Here is a 6,000-nt window from a genome sequence, read left to right as displayed (position 1 = left end):
GGGGCCGCCTGCCTCTGGCCCCGCCCCCTCCGACCCCGCCTCCCACCTGCCGCGCTCTCAGCCTGTACCCAACCTGGCTCACTCTTCTTTCCTTTTTTATTTATTGAGGCATAAATTGCATATTGTAAAGTGATCTAATTATAAGTATACAAGTTCGATGAGTTTTTACATATGTATGTATCCATATGTAAAATATGTACATGTATATCCATATGTGTCAAGATATCACCAGCGCTCTCCAATAGAAATATAATACGAGCCACATAAGCAATTTACAGTTTTCAAGTAGTCACATTAAGCAAGCAAAAAGGAACAAGTAACATTAATTCTAATAATATATTTTATTTATCCCAGAATGTCCAAACTATTATCACTTAAACATGTCATCAATATAAAAAATTTTAATGAGCTATTTTACCTTTTTTTTGTTTTTCTAAGACTTTGAAATTTCCTGTGTATTCCATACTTTCAGTACATCTCAGTGCAGATTTAACCACATTTGAAGTGCTCAATAGACACATGTGACTACTACAGTACTATCTGTACTGTATTGGGCAGCACAGATATAAAACATTTCCAGCACCCGAAAGGCTCCTTCGTTTCCGCTCTGGTCAGTACCCCTGCCAAGGTGCCCATTATCCTGAATCTTATCCTCCCTCTTCAGTTCTCCACCCTCCCACACACCTTGTATCTTTTCTTTCTCTCTCCCCACATCTCACTTTAACTCCTACTAGAGTCTACCTTTCTTCGCTCCTCATAGCACTCAAAGCATGAAATGGCACGAGACAGGAAGTCAGACTGGATTTAAACCTGGCTCTACCCCTGTCTAGCACTTGGACAACCTCTTAGAGCCTCTGTTTTCTCACCTGTTAACTGGCCCTAGTTCTTCTCTTTTGCTGCTAGTTTCTTGTCTCTTTCCCCTTGTACTTATCTCATTAGCTCAGTCTCCCACGATTTTTTCCTGCCTCCCGTGCCTATGTTGAGCTTTCTCATCTGAGAAATGGGACTGGGTCATAACTACCCCACCAGGGGAGCATTTGATGCACAATTCCTGGCCCATGGTAGGTGCTTAATAATGAGATTACTTTCTCCTCCTTGGCCCCCTCTTTGCCTGGTCTCTCACTCCTGGGTGCCCTTTTCCTTCTGTCCTCTAACTCTGTCATTTCTCCCCTCTCTTCTTTTGCCCACATCCCCTAGCTCCTCTCCGGTGTCCCTCTCCTCCCCCACCCCCTACATTTCTCTCTAGCCTTTCTTCTAGTCCCAGTGCCCTCAACACCTGTTGCCCCCAGCACTCCTGGCCGTTGTTCTGAGGTCAGTTACCAAGCTTTTCCCCACCCGCCAAGCCTTCTCAAGTCTGAGAAGTCCTAGACGGGCCCGCCTGCTCCTCAGCGGGTCGATGTTGCGGCTGTTCTATTCTGAAGGGCTCTTTCAGCCGCGGTCCCCCCGTGCAGCCTGCAGTCATAACAGACCTGCAGGCCGCCTTCCCAAGAAAAGAAGTCTTTGTTTTCAGCTCTTTGCGCGGGCCCAGCCCGCCCACTTCGGAAGCGTGGCCCTGCCCCCTGTGGCGGCCGGGAGCTAACCAGCGGTTCAGGGCAAGAAAAGCAAACGAGGGAAAGCACCCGGGAAGCTGGACGCAGTTCCTGCTTATTTTCCCCACATTAGGGGAGGGCTCTGCAATGAGGAGTCCCTTTGGCCCAGAACTCGGAGAAGCTTTCCGGCCTCTTTTCCTGACACCCCTCTCTGTGGGGAACCGCCTCTCCCTCTCCCTGTGGTCCTGATGCGGCTGTCAGTCACGGCGCCCCGCGCACCCCCTGCCCCATCTGACCAATCCATCCAAGGCTCGCTGTGAGAGTGTTGGCCTGGGGCTACTAGTGGCCATCTTTCCTACCAGGTAGAGGTGTCCAGAACTTTCTATTAGCTGTGTCCCCTGGGGCTATCCTCTCCTTCTCACTTTCCTTATCTGTGAAATGGGAGCATTAATATCACCTACCTCTCAGTGTTGTGCAGAGAGTAGGTGCCTAGCACATAGTAAGAGCCAAGTCATCGTCCTTTCTTCTACACTGCATACCTTTCTCATGGTGTTCTGTGCTGAACCCAGCAGTCACTAGACAGCCCCTTTTCCTCTCTCCTAGCCTCATCTTTTTTATAAACCCTTCCTTATACACCAACCCTTGCTTCCTAGCACCTTTGGCATCAGGGTTCTCTATGAGCCACACCTGTGGAAAACCTAGCTATTTGAACTACAAGGTCATTTAGCCCACCTGTTCATTTGTTCATTCATTCACTCAAAAAACATTTTTTGATCACCTACTCAGTGCCAAATCCTTTGCATTAGTTAGAATTGGGTAAGCCAGTAACAGCAAAAATAATAATTGCTTAAATTTAAGAAGGGTTTATTTCTTCCCATGTAAAGTCCAAAGGTAAGCAGTCCAAACCTGGTAGTGTGACACCTTCCAGGTTACTACTTCACCAATCCTAGGGTGTGGGACTCCTCCTCATAGTCCAAGATGGCAGCTAGAGCACTAGCCATCACATCTAAGTTCCAGATAGCAGGAAGGAGGACAGGGGGAAGAATAAGGTGAAAGTTTCTCTGAAGTTGTCACATGACACTTCTACTATAGCTTAGTGCCACTGAAGTGCCACTAAAATGGCACCGGTTGCAAGAGAAGCTGGGAGATGTAGTCTCTGTTTAAGATATCATCCAGCTAAAATATTGAGGACTCTAGTGCTAAGGAAGAAGGAGAGAAAGAATGTAAGCTGACAGCAACTAGGGACACACCCTGACTAAGCATAGGGGAAAGATGGTGAACAAGATATGGTTCTCTGCATTCATGAAGCTCACAGCCTATCAAAGAAATAGATAATAATAATAATATAAAATAGATAACCAACAAGGACCTACTGAGTAGCACAGGGACACTGCTTGATATTCTTAATAACCTAAATGGGAAAAGAATTTGAAAAAAATAGATACATATATATGTATAACTGAATCACTTTACTATACACCTGAAACTATACACCTGAAACTAACACATTGTTAATCAACTATGCTTCAACACAAAATAAAAATTTTTTTAAATAAAAATAAATTTTTCAAAATAAAATGCTTTCGGGCTTCCCTGGTGGCACAGTGGTTGAGAGTCCGCCTGCCGATGCAGGGGACACGGGTTCGTGCCCCGGTCCGGGAATGATCCCACATGCCGCGGAGCAGCTAGGCTCGTGAGCCGTGGCTGCTGAGCCTGCGTGTCCGGAGCCTGTGCTCCGCAACGGGATAGGCCACAACAGTGAGAGGCCCGCGTACCGCAAAAAAAGGAAAAAAAAAAAGCTTTCTTAAAAAAAATAATAATAGTCAAAATTATTGAATACTTACTCTATTCCACATGCTTCTCAGGGATTCGCAAACATTTTAGACTTAGGGCCTCTTTACACTTTTAGAAAGTATTGAAGACCCTAAAGAACTTGCTTACATGGGTTATTGCTATGACCCATGTAACCATAATAGAAATTAAAATCAATTCACCACAATTGAAATTAAAACCAAGAACTTTTTACAGTACTCACTAATTAACTTAAAATAATAATCAACCCATTATGTGTTAAAATAAATAACATTTTAAAGAGACATAACTATCTTTTAATTAATGAGAAAAGGGACTTGTTTTTACACTTTTATAAATTAATATCTGGCTTGATAGAAGATACTTGCATTCTCATTTGTTGCAAATCATGTCATATAGCCTCAGGAAAAACTCAACTGTATACTTGTTAGAGAATAAAAATGTCAGTTAATGTCTGAGAATTACGATGAAAATAGTTTTGACTTCACAGACCTTCTGGAAGGGTTTTGGGGACCCTCAGCGTCCTGGACCACACTTGGAGAAATGCTGATTTAGATGCTTACAGTATCCCTATGTAGTAGTCACGATCAAGGTGACAAATTTTCCCCAGAATGTGGCACATGCATGGAGCCTCCATAGTGCCCTATGGCTCCACTGTAGACGGCCAGGTCGAGAGGGCTTGGTAAGTAGTTTAGCCTTTGCCCTGGGGGTAGTGGGGAGCCAGGGAGGGTTATAAGCAGGGGTCCGCAATGATCAGATTTGTATTCTTCAAAGAACATTCTAGAAAGAAGCACAGGTATCGCTCTCCTCGTGGCAGTGTGGCTGGCTTTTTGGCACAGGGTCTTGGAGTGCTAACCCAACAAGCCAGCCTTGAGAAGCACTGGCAAACATCACCAGCCATCCACACATCAGACCCACCCAAGAGACTTGCCTTATGGGACAGTCAGCACCCAGGATGGCTATGACTTATCTCTCCTTAGCCCTTAGTCCAAAATGAGCTTCCTTTAACAGGCAGCAAGTAGTAGTGATAATAATAATAGCCAACATTTAATAGTATGGTATGTCACACCTTGTTTTTTTTTTCCTCCTTTTATTTATTTATTTTTTATTTATTTTTTAACATCTTTATTGGAGTATAATTGCGTTACATTGTTGTGTTAGTTTCTGCTGTATAACAAAGTGAATCAGCTATATGTATACATATATCCCCATATCCCCTCCCTATTGCGTCTCCCTCCCACCCTCCTTATCCCACCCCACTAGGTGGTCACAAAGCACTGATCTGGTCTCCCTGTGCTGTGCGGCCCCTTCCCACTAGCTATCTGTTTTACATTTGGTAGCGTATATATGTCAATGCCACTCTCTCATTTCATCCCAGCTTACCCTTCCCCCTCCCCCATCCTCAAGTCCATTCTCTACGCCTGCGTCTTTATTCCTGTCCTGCCCCTAGGTTCTTCAGAACCATTTGTTTTGTTTTGTTAGATTCCATATATATGTGTTAGCTTACAGTATTTGTTTTTCTCTTTCTGACTTATTTCACTCTGTATGACAGACTCTAGATCCATCCACCTCACTACAAATAACTCAATTTCATTTCTTTTTATGGTGAGAAATATTCCATTGTATATATGTGCCACATCTTCTTTATCCATTCATCTGTCAGTGGACACTTAGGTTGCTTCCATGTCCTGGCTATTGTAAATAGTGCTGCAATAAAAAATAAAAAAAAATAGTGCTGCAATGAACATTGTCACACCTTGTTTTAAGATCTTTACACGTTATTTCTCTGATGAGAGAGGATTTATAAAGTGGCTTCTGGAACCAGCCTGCCTGGATTCAAATTCTATCTCTGCCACGTACCAGCTGTGTGACTTTGAGCAAGTGACTTAACCTCCCTGTGCCTCAGTTTACTCTTCTGTAAAATGGGGATGATGATAGCTCCTATCTCATAGGTTGTTGTGAGGGTTAAATTAATACAAAGTGCTTAGAACAGCACTTGGCAAGTAATAAGCCTTCAGTGTATGTATTTGCTGTTATTAACATCAAAACTCTTTGAGGGACATACTATTATTACCTGAAGTCTACAGATGAAGAGACTGAGGCCCACTTATTCATTCGGCTGAGCACCCTGTTTGGTGCCAAGCACTCCTCTAGATTCTGCAAACAGAAATGGTAATGCCAAAAAGACACAGAGCCCCTGTATTTCAGGAGCATAACAAAGAAATATAGTCCATGTTAGGGGTGAATGCAAAAAAGAAAAATGAAAGCTGAATACAGAGGCTGGGGAGGATGGGGGGAAGTAGGAAGTGCAGGGGTGCTATTTTATGTACATTGTTCAGTGATCCTTCCTGATGAGATGACATGCGTGCCAAGACCCAAGGGAAGTGAGGGAGCCAGCTGGCAGACATCAGGAGGAAGAGTGCTCCAGGAAGAGGGAGGAGCAAGTGCAAAGACCCTGAGGTAGAACTGTGCTTGTTTTTTTTTTTGTTTGTTTGTTTGTTTTTGAGAATCAGGCACAACAGACATGTGGGCAGGGGACAGATCTTATAGGATCTGGAAGATAGGGTGAGAGTTTCAGATGTCACTCTGAGGGAGATAGAAGACATTGGCAGGTTTGAGCCCTGGGATGATTTGTTCTGCCTTGTATTTTGAGAAGCTC

The 6,000-nt window shown here is 43.9% G+C and overlaps 1 protein-coding gene across 1 annotated transcript in view; it reads left to right on the top strand.

Moving 5' to 3' along the window:
- RNFT2 (ring finger protein, transmembrane 2) overlaps positions 1-6,000 on the top strand; it is a 60,609-nt gene that overhangs the window by 38,691 nt on the left and 15,918 nt on the right. The gene's annotated exons all lie outside the window — the stretch shown is intronic.

This window comes from Neophocaena asiaeorientalis, unplaced genomic scaffold (genome assembly GCF_003031525.2).
Source record: "Neophocaena asiaeorientalis asiaeorientalis breed wild unplaced genomic scaffold, Neophocaena_asiaeorientalis_V1.1 scaffold77, whole genome shotgun sequence".
Taxonomy (NCBI): domain Eukaryota; kingdom Metazoa; phylum Chordata; class Mammalia; order Artiodactyla; family Phocoenidae; genus Neophocaena; species Neophocaena asiaeorientalis.
The sequence above is the reverse complement of the archived record's forward strand: the minus strand, read 5'-3'. Positions and strand labels throughout refer to the sequence as shown.